At 34.9% G+C, this 13,115-nt stretch overlaps 1 protein-coding gene across 1 annotated transcript in view; it reads left to right on the forward strand.

The window, feature by feature from the left end:
- The window catches only part of TENM2 (teneurin transmembrane protein 2), a 3,844,234-nt gene that overhangs the window by 945,699 nt on the left and 2,885,420 nt on the right, over window positions 1-13,115 (forward strand). The gene's annotated exons all lie outside the window — the stretch shown is intronic.

Here is a 13,115-nt window from a genome sequence, read left to right on the forward strand (position 1 = left end):
CAGTCTGGTGTCAGGCTTATTATTGCAACCATTAGTCTAATAATTTTAATAAACCAAAAGAAAAACTCAAGAATTTGTGTCTTATATCTTCCTATTCTTGTCTCTTTATATATCTTGTATGTAATTATTATGTCTGGAATTTCCAGTGATTATTTTTTAATTTCTGGATTTTATATTTAGATGTCTTGAAAAAAACACTTGAAATACCTACTCTGATGTATACATGTATATACATATCTTGACTTTTCATGAAGAGCTCTTTACCTCCTTAACTTTTAAATCCATCTTTTCTACCTAGTTAAACAAATTTGATAATGTACTCAAGCTACTCAAATTTGCGTCACTGCTAAAACTTAGAAAAGGATGATCCCTTAGTTATTAGCCTCAGTTCTTCGCTAAAAATAAATTATCCTCTCCATACAATGAGAATTTTAAAAGAAATGATTGGATCCATTCCTCTAATTGCTTATTTTTTAAAAATGACTTTCTTCTTCCTTTTTTTTTGGTACGCTGGCCTCTCACTGCTGTGGGCCTCTCCTGTTGCGGAGCACAGGCTCCGGACGCGCAGGCTCAGCGGCCATGTCTCACGGGCCCAGCTGCTCCGCGGCACGTGGGATCTTCCCGGACTGGGGCACGAACCCGTGTCCCCTGCATCAGCAGGCGGACTCTCAACCACTGCGCCACTAGGAAAGCCTTCTTCTTCCTTATTTTTAAAAAACGTGTCACAAACAGCATGTCATGAGGTAACTTGTGTTAGAATTTTTCTTAATATTCTGATTAAAACATACATGTTGCATTTATACACAAGTGAACTATTTAAAAGAGATTTAATTTGTAAGGAAAACAGCTGCTGACATGTAGGGTTTAGAGATTACTTACTCATTTTATCTTTATTATATTATTTGAATTTTTCAGGAAGCTCCCTCTGAAATGTCTCTCTTCTACTATTAAAAAAGCATATCACTTATTGGCCTTAAAACTGGAAAGAAATTGAGGACATGACTTGTAGTACACAGATTACTTCAGTTTAGAGGGTTTTAGTTATAATTAAGTATTTTGTACAAGTTACCTTATTTACTCAATAAGTATTTGCCTTTCTTCTTGTGATACAACTAAGAACCTGACTGGCAAAGCCTGCCCTCCTGCACCTTATTTTGAAAATGGGCCTGGGGCTGGGGAATCTCACAAAATAAAAACATAAAAATAATCATTTCAGATTATCATAACCACTCTGAAGGAAATAAATATGGTGCTGTGATAAAGAATGGAGACAGAATTTACTGAAGGGGGTAAGGAGGCCTCTCTGAGAAAATAGTGTTTAAGCTAAGCTGAGACATGAACAGTAAGGAAGAACCAGATGTGGAAAGAGTCTTCCCTACGGAAAGTGTCAATGTCCTAATTTGGAAAAAAATTTTGGATATGTTGGAAACTGCTAGAAGGGCATTTGCTGAAGCCAAAGGGCAGACAGCATGCACAACTTTAGGTCAGTTTGGAGAGAGGGTCCAGGGCCCGATTTTGCAGAGCCTTTTAGACCACAGTAAGCAGTTTTAATTTTGAATATTGATTAATACATTTGTATGTTACGCAGAAGGGAAAAATATTACATGAAAGATGGCAGGAGTGAAAGGATGTTTAAAACAAAAAAAGTTACTCTAGCTTATATAGTGAAAAAAAAAATCACTCACTAAAACCCCACTGTTTAATATAGTTGTTGCCAGAGATTTTTATGTTTAGAAATAATCTGTAAAGTTGAAAATACGATCTAGATTTCTTTCAATGTTTTTATGATTGGCCACATGCAATCATAGGACACCCAATAAAAATCCACCTTCAGTAAAATAGCATAGGAAATATGCCAATCAACTCATTTAGCATGAGTAGAAACACAGTGGGTTTCACCATCATACTTCATTGTAAAAGTTAATTTTCTATTTTGGGCAATTTCAAAATGCTGAAAAAGGAAATGTTTGTATAACATATAAACAGCTGGAGCATAATCTATCAATGATATTGTAATATCTTCATAAAAGAAGAAAGTATAAAATTCTACCATAAATCATTTAAAAGTTATTCATGACACAAAAATCATGAAAACACTCAGAATGACAAATTCACATAGCCAGAAAGAGTTTCTTCTTTTGCTTATAGAGCTGCCTTTTGAATTCATACTCCTGTATAAAAGAGCCTGTATTGTATTGCTTACATTTGTTCTTTCACTAAATAATGAGGATAATTTATTGTCACACTTTGTCACAGTGTACCTTTTATATCTTTACAGGGAGCTACTTTTGATATTTTTGTAATTATCACAGTCTTTATAATATCATCAGTCCCTGGAATTTAATTCTTTGTGTTCATCCAGGTGTTTAAAAAAATTACATATACTTTTAGTAACTTTTTATTTAAAATAAATACAATTATTGATGCCAGTTTCTCCAAATATGTCACAGTAATTTTGAATCGTAAGCATGTGGGTGTATGTGTGTTGAGTTAACTTTATTATTCATAACAGGCATTTGGAAATAAAAGCATACAGTACTATATAGCAATGAAAACATCCAAGTAAATGGACTGAATTTTCTTTGTCATGAGTCTAGAAAAGCAGAAGTAAATTATATTAAAAATAAGATAGTTGAGAGATAATATAGTTGGAAGATTTTTAAATCCCTTTGATACGGCTTTCTTATCAGTTGAGGAGAAGAAGTGAAACATATCTCTAAACTACATACATATTTGCTGATGTTGCGTTAAAACATATTCACTCCCTTCACAGGCTTCTTTTAGGCCATTTGTCCATTTGTTACCCATATTTATATCCCATTGTAGAGACTAGGTCAATAAAGACACATTTTTTTACAAAAATAATTTAAAAAATCATGCTGCATGGTTTTCTTCTTCAAATTTAAATTTGAGTAAAAGTTTGCAAAATGCTTAACTTAATCTGGTTTCTAAATCTGACCACGAGTATCCACTCATCAAATAACTTACACCATTCAGAATTATCCCATTTTGAGTTATAACTTTTTAAAGAAAGAAACATGAGTTTGTTACATGTGTTATAAAAGCATTATAAAAAGCAATTCTGTGTTTTATGCTAAATGTTCCTTATTTCATATAAACAAAGGAATGCCTAGAAAAGGGGAATTGAAAAAAAAATTATCAGACATTTTCATTCCATCCTATATTGTTGGAGGAAATTGTTCTGGTTGATTATGAGGCTTAATACATTTCCTTGGCTCATCATAATCATTCCTGTAGTAATTAGGCAAGCAAATGAATTTGAATTATGTTTTCATTTCTATTTCTGATGAAATTTTCTTTATTTTTTTGGACCTCAACTATGTATATTTATGAATCTCAGGACTAAAAATGCAGTAATGCCATTATTTTATCCTCAAGAAAATGTTAGCCTTATTTTCCTTCTGATCAATGAAAATGTATCAATATCACCGTTTTCTCTAAGAAAATGTAGAGGTACTGCTTGTGTTAGTTATCAATTACTATGTAACAAATTACTTGAAAATTTAGAGTTTAAAATAATAAACATTTAATAATAAGACAAGTAAACCTGATTTTTAAAAATTGGGCAGAATATTTGAATAGTCACATGTCCAAAGAAGATATGCAAATGGCTAAGAAACACAGGAAGCTACTCCACATAATTAGTCATTATGGAAATGCAAGTCAAACGACATCTCACACTCACTAGGATGGCAGATTTCAAAAGACAGGTAAATTTTGGCAAGGAGGTGGAAAAATTTGAGCCATCAGACACTGCTGGTGGGATTGTAAAATGGTGCTGCCACTTTGGAAAACAGTCTGGCAGTTCCTCAAAAATTTAAACATAGAGTTACCATATGATCCACAATTCCATCCCTAGGCACATACCCAAGAAAAAGGAAAATGCATATATCCGCTAAAAAACTTACAAATGAAGGACCAAAGCTCTTTGGGGCTATTATTATGTATAATAGCCCCAAAGTGGAAAAAACACAAGTATCTATCAATGGATGAAGGGATATCCATACAGTGGAATAAGATTTGGTAAAATAGAAAGGAATGAAAAAATACATGCTAAAACATGGGTGACCCTCCAAAACACTATTTTAAGTGAAATAAGCCAGTGACAAAAGACCGTGTATTGTATTATTCTATTTATATGAAATGGCCATAGTAGGCAAATATATAGAGACAGAAGTAGGTCAGTGGTTGCCTAGGGCTGAGGAGTAGAAAGTAGGAGGTGGTGGAGGGGTGGGGGGTAGGGGAATGATGGAGTAGGGAGTAACTGATATTGGGTAAATGTTTATTTTTAGGATAATGAAAATGTTCTAAAATTAGATTATGGTAAGAGTTGCATAACTTTGTAAATGTATTTAGAACCATTTAATTGGACACTTCAAATTGGCCAACTTTAGGATATGTTATTTATATCTCAATAGAACTGTTACAATAAAAATAACAGGCATTTATTATCGTACAATTTTGTGCGTATGGAATTTAAGAGCAGCTTGGTTGGTTCTGATGTAGTGTCTTCTTTGACATTGCAATCAAAATGTCATCTGGGACTGCAGTCGCTTAAAGGCTTGTCAGGGCTGGAAGGTTCACTTCTAATTTGGCTCACTCATATTGCTTTTATCAGGAGGCCTTAGTTCCTTACCTTGTTTCTCTGCACAGAGCAGCTTGAGTATCCTCATAATATGGCAGATGGCTTTCCCCAAAGCAAGTGATACAAAAGAGGAAGGCAGAAACCACAGTGTCTTTTATGACCTAGCCTCAGATGTCACATTGTTGTCACTTCTACAGGGGGTGGAGAAAAGGGAACCCTCCTATACTGTTAGTGGGAATGTAACTTGGTGCAACCACTATGGAAAACAGTATGGAGGTTCCTTAAAAAACTAAAAATGGAGTTATCATATGATCCAGCAATCCTACTCCTGGGCATATATGTAGAAAAGAAAAAAAACTCTACTTTGAAAAGATACATGCACACTAATGTTTATAGCAGCATTATTCATAATAGCCAAGACATGGAAGCAACTTGTGTCCATCAACAGATGAATGGATAAATAAGAAAATAAGATGTAGTATACACACACACACACACACACACACACACACACACACACACACACACACAAAATGGAATATTACTCAGCCATAAAAAATAATGAAATATTGCCATTTGTAGCAACATGGATGGGCCTAGAGATTATCATACTAAGTAAAATGTCAGAGAAAAATATTATATGCTATCACTCATATGTGGAATCTAAAAACTTAATACAAATCAACTTATTTACAGAACAGAAACAGACTTACAGACATAGGAAACAAACTTATGGTTACCAAAGGGGAAAAGGGAGGGAGGGATAAATTAGGAGTATGGAATTAACAGATACACACAACTATATATAAAATAGATAAACATCAAGGATTTACTGTATAGCACAAGGAACTATATTCAGAATCTTGTAATAACCTATAATGGGAAAGAATCTGAAGCCATACACTGGAAACTAACACAATATTGTCAATCATCTGTAGTTAAATAAAATTTTTAAAAAGGATAGTCTTAATGATATTGAATTACATAGATACTACTCCTTAGTTTTCAGTTATGACTGTCCCTTCTATATGTTACTGATATTACAAATCAATATGCTTTATGTAAATGAATTGAACAGTAATTAAGAGCTGAACTAAATGAGATCTAGCTCCTTCAATCTCAGGAAAAGACATGGAGGTAGGTTTGGGAAGGGTTTGAGCAGGAGACAAGGAATAATGTTAGTTGGGGTCATAATAGAGCTGCTCGAATATTTGAAAGGATACTGTGCAGAAGTCCTAAAGCTATATTTTATTGCTATCAAAAATATAAATAAGATAAATAATTGCAAGTCAAAAGAGACATATTTTGCTTCAACGTCATTACAAAAATAGAAAACCAACCACTTTCCATGAGCTATTTAATAAGATGCTAAGCATCTTCCTCATCAATGAATTTTTTCGCACAGAAGCTGGATGCCATCTGCCAGGATAGCTGTAGAAGGCATTTCTGCATTCCTGTAGGAGTTTGGAAAAGATGACATTGTATATCCTTTCCAGCTCTAAGTAAACAACCCACATTTACTGAAATGTCTTTAATTTGCAAGGTTTTGCACTAGGTTGCAAGAGGCAGAGATAAAGGCCACAAGCCCATAAGAAACTTCAGCCCAGATATTAAGCCAGATCATTCAGTAAAATTGTAAAATTATAGAGTGAGAACACAAATGCTATGTGAGCATAGAGGTGGAACAAAAAATTGAGAGGTAATGGAGGAGATGATGTGGTGAGTCCTGAAAGATATATAAGAAATAATGTGAGAACAGAGGAGAGAGATATTCTATAATTCTGATCAGTATGTATGTGTAATATGTCCTTAATATGTTCACCTGCTATAAGAGTGAGAAGAAAACTTAAGAATATACATTGTCTGTACCATGGTTACTTTTAATTCTGTGTATGCGGTTACTCTAAACTAAATTCAAGTACCTTTTAAGAGTCCACAGTAAAAAAATACAAATGTCGGCTAACCTTTTTAGCTTGCAAACCACAGGGGAAAATATATACATAAAATCCTGCTAAATAATTGGTTTTCTTAGAGCATTGAAATTTAGAAACAACTATTTTAAGTAACCTTGTTTTCTTGTCCAATTAAAGAAATCCTCAGTAGTTAATAATTCCTTCACAGCTCAGTTGCCATCTGAAAAAAAAAAAAAAACACTTTTGAAATTCCTTAGAAATGTGGGATTAATAGCATGAGATCCCTTTATGATGAGTGTAACAAATATAATATTCAAAAGGATGCCTTCAATAGAGTAAATTAAGTTGAGAAGTATAGCTTAAAAAAGTCATTAGTGCTGTAGTAGGAAAGACATACCTCAAATTCTATGGAGCCGTCCCTATTTCATATATTGTTTTATTGTAAAATACGCATTTTAATTTGAGGTCAAATATGATAACAGAAGATAACTGTAAACATCCAGCCTTGTGCAACATCCTCCCATAGTGAATAGGGCTGGCCTGTGTAGAAATTAGGATACTGTAAACGTACACCATTTATTTTTTGTAGACTTTTTGATGTTGGCCATTCTGACCAGTGTGAGGTTACACCTCACTGTAGTTTTGATTTGCATTTCTCTAATAATTAGTGACATGGCATATCTTTTCATGTGCCTGTTGGCCATCTGTATAAGACCATCTTCTTTATTTAATAAAACCCCAAATGTGTTCATGGCTCATCTTATTCTTGTGGTTTCAGGAATACAGAGATTCAGCATTTCTTTTTTCCTCAATATCTCCTTGGAACTCATTAACGACATATTTTATTGCTACCAACTAAACCTGAAGCTTTTCTTTAATATATTAGATTGTTCTAAAAATTATGGAACTAACTGTAAATAATGCAGAATAAAAATAAATTATATTTCATTGGTTTAATAGTAGTAATAGCATTTATGAGCAGTTAATATGAGCCAGACATTTTGCTACATATGTCACATGTCTTAACTCACTAGATTCTCCCAAGAAAAAACATAAGAATGATCAGTATTATCCTCTTACGTAGATGCCAAAACTGAGGCTGGCAGAATTGAGCCCAAATTACAAACCCAGGCAGTCTAACTCTAGAACTCTTGCTTTTTTTTTTTTTCCAACATAATATTAGAATCATTTTAAACTTTGGCCCTTTACATATTTTTCTAATTTTGTTTCTATTTCAAATATGATGAACATAAAATATAAATATGATTTCTATACACTTTTTTCTATTTTACTGACAAAAGAAAGTGGCTCAAAATGGAACTTTATCAGTACCTAGCGATTCAATAGCATAATGTTGAACCCTTTCCCCAACGTACAACACTGGTTACTCATGACCTGTATTTTTTTAGTAAGAAGAAAATGTCATATGTAACAGGAAGTGCAGTGCTCTGGGCATGATGAATCGTGGCTCCTCCCTCTGTTTTTAGCATTTCTTGTGGTTCTGTTCTTCTCTGCTAATGTTTTTAACCTCAAGCTGGAAAGGGAATAGCTGTAGCTGTTTCAGAAGTTACATGACAAAGTTCAGAAATATGTTTCTCTGTCTTTTCTAGCAGGCCAGAAAGCTTACCCTGAAGTTTCCCAGTTACATCTTTGTCAAGGAAAATGGGAGTACAATCATTTGTTTAGACAAAAGCATCTGAGTAGATTAGATGTTAGGGAGCCAAACAGAATGAATATAATGATTGGTAAGGGTCGTATTATATTATCTCAAATCTAAGTCACCATCAATTTTAAGACACGTTATTTTAGGTGCCACTGAGAAAATATTTTTACAATTAAACTATGCCACATCATTGGAAGATATGTTCTTATTTCATAGATGCTAAGTGTGGGGAAAAAATACATCTTAGAATCAGTGAAATACAGCATAACCTTACATATTTTTCTTACAAATGAGAAAACTAAAGTACAGAAATACCAGTTTGACAATGTCATAAAATTAGAACTTGTGCCCAGATTTGTTTTGTAACTCTACATTCACAGTTCTTGCCTCAAAGTTCAAGTGACCCTTTCCTTGGTCTTTTATTTTTTTCCTTCTTCTCTCTGTATCTACTTCAGAGACAAAAATATGACTTTGGTTTTGATTAGATTGTTCTATCAGCCATCTGTTTGAAAACAACCAGTAGGAGCTTCCAGGAAAGAAATACGTACTGTCTGAAACTAGGTCATGGTTCAGGCTTCCAGTGAAAGACTAGGTGAGTGTATAAACAAACTTGCTCCCTAGAAAGGAAGTCCCAAGTATGAGATTATAATAGGAGGGAGTAAATCCAAGTGACTTAGTAAACTTGACAAATTCAATTATTAGATCTAGGGTGAAAGTCTTTAAATACTAATAAAGGATTCAAGAAATAGAACTTAAATATATAGTACATCCATATGGATGTTGGTAGAAAGTCATTTTAACATAGCAGTTGATAAAATGGGTTCTGATGTCAGCCTATCTGGGTAAAGAGATAACAATTACTAAAGTGCAAAGGGTCTTAGTTTCTTTATCTGTAAAATAGGAATAATAGCTAGATATACTTCATAGTATTATTTATAAGATTAAATAGGGCTTCCCTGGTGGCGCAGTGGTTGAGAGTCCACCTGCCAATGCAGGAGACACAGGTTCGTGCCCCAGTCCGGGAAGATCCCACACGCCGCGGAGCGGCTGGGCCCATGAGCCATGGCCGCTGAGCCTGCGCAAACGGAGCCTGTGCTCCGCAACGGGGGAGGCCACAGCAGTGAGAGGCCCGCGTACCACAAAAAAAAAAAAAAAAAGAAAGAAAAAAAAGATTAAATAATATAATACATGTAAGGAGCATTGTGCAGTGTCTCACACATAGCAAGGCCTTGATAGTGAAAGATGACAATGATGATGATGATAAAAATAATGCTGGCAGATCTTCCTTTGATAGTTTAGGATACTGTGCTCCTTCTTTATTGACCTCTGATAGCGTTTCTGATCCACTATCATGAAAAAGGAAAGTTATATTTTGAACTGAATTTAGTCATTGTAAATATCCAGAATCCTAAACCACTAAAAACCTAAAAATCTCAGTCTAGAAAATAAAAAATGGACAGACCTGATTTAAAATTCTATATAGACCACTTATGATCTATTTGACTTAAGGCCATTACTTAACTTTAGCATATCTCATTTTCTCATCTTTGTAATGAGATAAAATTTATAACCCTTGGAGTTAATCTGAAGCCTAATTTAGGCACCGTATGTGAATTGCCTAGCACAATATTTTTGACACATAATAGGAACTTAGAAAAGGCCACTCAGTTTTTCTTTAGAATAGCCACAGAAATCCTTGGATACTTTTTATTTATCTAACTGAACCTATGTTTCCTCAAGCAATCAAAATCACAATGAATAAAAAACTAATTTCTATTTTAAAATGTCTGTTTCTAGGGTAACTTCAGGATTATGTTGTACTTTCTTCACAAAATCATATATCAATTATATTGTAAGTTAAATTTGGGGGATGTGCCTGGCAAGCTAAACACTCTTTATAATTTACTTCAGTAGATCCAGTTTTATCCTAAGTCCTAGTAATCTATTTTCAGATAAAATTTTGAAGCACTGATGATTTGCAGCTTGGAATCCTCCTATGTAGTGTATAATTTCAAATAAAAATAGGTTATTTTATTTTAATCATGTTATTGCAAGTTTTGATTGCATATTCTGAGGTCTTATCCCCAATATCACAATTCTCTGTAGAATTAAATGATCCCCTTAAGAATTCAGTTTGATCCCAACAGGAACAACAACAAAAAATTATAATAAAGGTGTTTCCATTGAAGGAAATGAATCAGCTGAGGTGAAATGAATTTCCCATTTTGTGCATTTAAGTGAGTTAAAATTGGTCTTTTATCATACAGTGAGAAGTAAAATAGAATCATGTAGAAGTGCCAGGCGTCAAGCTAACCTCTCTCCTTAAACATCTGTAGTTGGAACCATTCAATTACTTGGGGATTTAAAACATCAGACATTTTCACTTGTCCTCTGAGAAGTTTCCTACTTACATCTATATATAATGGATTTTCTTTTGCATTTTTAAGTGGTGAGCAAAACATTGGCATTTAGGATGAATTTCTTAATTCTTATCCTGATTCCTGGAAAACACACACACACACACACACACATTGCACATATTAAGAGAGTCACAGACCATCTGTGTAATTTATTACCAAATAAAAGTTTATGATCTGTTTACAAACAGTTGTGAAATTATCATCACTGTTTTATTGTTGATGACATTAATGTTGGAAGGCTGGTATTGATAGTTAGGACATGCAGAATCTACCAGAAAGAAAGCTTTATTCATAGTGTATCAAAGCATAATGAAAATTCATAAACTGTGCTCCCCATGCTGTTTGTTTCATCTGGATCACTACAAAACCTGAGTCAAATATTATGCCTAAATAAGTAAGGTTTTTGATATCAGTTTTTCCTTCCCCCAAAAGTCACTTATGGCTTGTAAAGATCTATTCACTTAAATCATACACATTACTTTTGAAGCACCTTAAAACACACTGTTTCTAATCAAATGCTATTGCAGAATTATTTGACAGTATCAAGGAAACCCTTTGGTGAAACCTATCACCTGGATATGGAATAAAAGTTATTGTTTTTAAACATTTGTATAAATGCTTTTGTGTATATATTTCTCCTTATTTATAGTGTCCTTTTTCTACCTCCTTTGGATCAAGTTGAATCTTGCCCATTTCAGTTTTCCTTTCTCCATGATGCTTTTTTTTTTTTTTTTGATAACTTCCTTCTTCGTTCATTATTTATTCTTCCATTCACCAATTGCTTATGGCATACCTACCATATGATGGTCCAGGTTTCGTGGTATTATAGGTAATGTACTTAAGGACTCAAACTCAAATCACTGTCATCTTTAACCAAGGACTATCTATGGAACAGTCCCTGCAGCCACAGTGAAGGCCTCTGTATGGTCTGATGCCAACCTCGTTTTCATCTTTTGTGCTCTCTGTTCGAGTAGCCTTCCACCAAACCTCAACCATTCTCCTCTAAATGCAAATATCCCCAGCTTAGTCAAATCCATTCTGTTACCTCCCACTCTATTCTCTAATTTTTCACACTTGCAATCAGTGCCACAGCCAATTTCAATCTGCAGACACTATTTATCCTCAAGCTCTTGCCTTGTCAACCAACAGAAACAGTCTTTCTCTGCCCCTTGCACCAGCTGGACCAGTCACTCTGTGTGTGTCTCAGTCTCTTCAAGTATGGCATAATCACAGTTCAATATTTAAACAGACTCTGGATGTGTGGAATATTCCATTCTAGAAACTGTTTATTGAGGTAACATTTTTAGCTTTTTGGTGGGTTTTGAGAGTGCTCCTGATATGAACTTGATTGAATAAGACTTTTTCCCCTTGGTTTTAGTTTTGATCCTTCAAAAAGTTAAAATCATGTATTAGATTTAATAACAAATGTTCCTTTTAAGATACCTTGAAATGCCCTCCACTGGATCTAGTACTTGGATGTGGACTACAAAATATTCTTTATAAAAACTCCATCGGGCTTCCCTGGTGGCGCAGTGGTTGAGAATCCGCCTGCCGATGCAGGGGACACGGGTTCGTGCCCCGGTCCGGGAAGATCCCACATGCCGCGGAGCGGCTGGGCCCGTGAGCCATGGCCGCTGAGCCTGCGCGTCCGGAGCCTGTGCTCTGCAACGGGAGAGGCCACGACAGTGAGAGGACCGTGTACCACACACACAAAAAAAAAACTCGGGCTTCCCTGGTGGCGCAGTCGTTGAGAATCCGCCTGCCGATGCAGGGGACACGGGTTCGTGCCCCGGTCCGGGAAGATCCCACATGCCGCGGAGCGGCTGGGCCCGTGAGCCATGGCCGCGGAGCCTGTGCGTCCGGAGCCTGTGCCCCGCAACGGGAGAGGCCACAACAGTGAGGCCCGCATACCACAAAAAAAAAAAAAAAAAAAAAAAAAAAAAACAACTCCATCATCTTCTGATAACGTGATATTTAAGTGTCCCTCATCAGTACTTGCTCATGGAATTACTCTTAATTACTAAAGTACAATGTATAAGAGCTAACATTAGCATTTCTAATTTAATTTTCTTGAGCAGTCTGACTACCACTCAAGTTTTGCCAATATTGCCAAAGATGATACTGCCATTTTATAACAGTAGATGGTGAGAATAATCAGTGTTCCCATTTTTATAAAGAACATTTTGTCATTTATGCATCTTCAACATTGTGTTAGCTTGAGCATGATTTTCTACCATTATAGCTTTTTAAATGATGATTCTGTTAGTTAAGGTTCATTACTTGCAATTTATTTTGTTACTTGTGTATCCCAGGGTACTCTGTGAGGCATATTTACATTACTTGTAGTAATACATAGTAATAATAATTCAACAGCAACAAAACAATAACAACTATAAACTAGCATTTTCTTGAGGACTCACATGTACCAAGTATACTGTTAAGTCCTTGATATAGATTCCAGAATGTAATTTTACAAAAAACATCTGAAATTGGTAGTATTATTATTCCCTGTT

The sequence above is a fragment of the Kogia breviceps genome, chromosome 4 (assembly GCF_026419965.1).
Source record: "Kogia breviceps isolate mKogBre1 chromosome 4, mKogBre1 haplotype 1, whole genome shotgun sequence".
Taxonomy (NCBI): Eukaryota; Metazoa; Chordata; class Mammalia; order Artiodactyla; family Physeteridae; genus Kogia; species Kogia breviceps.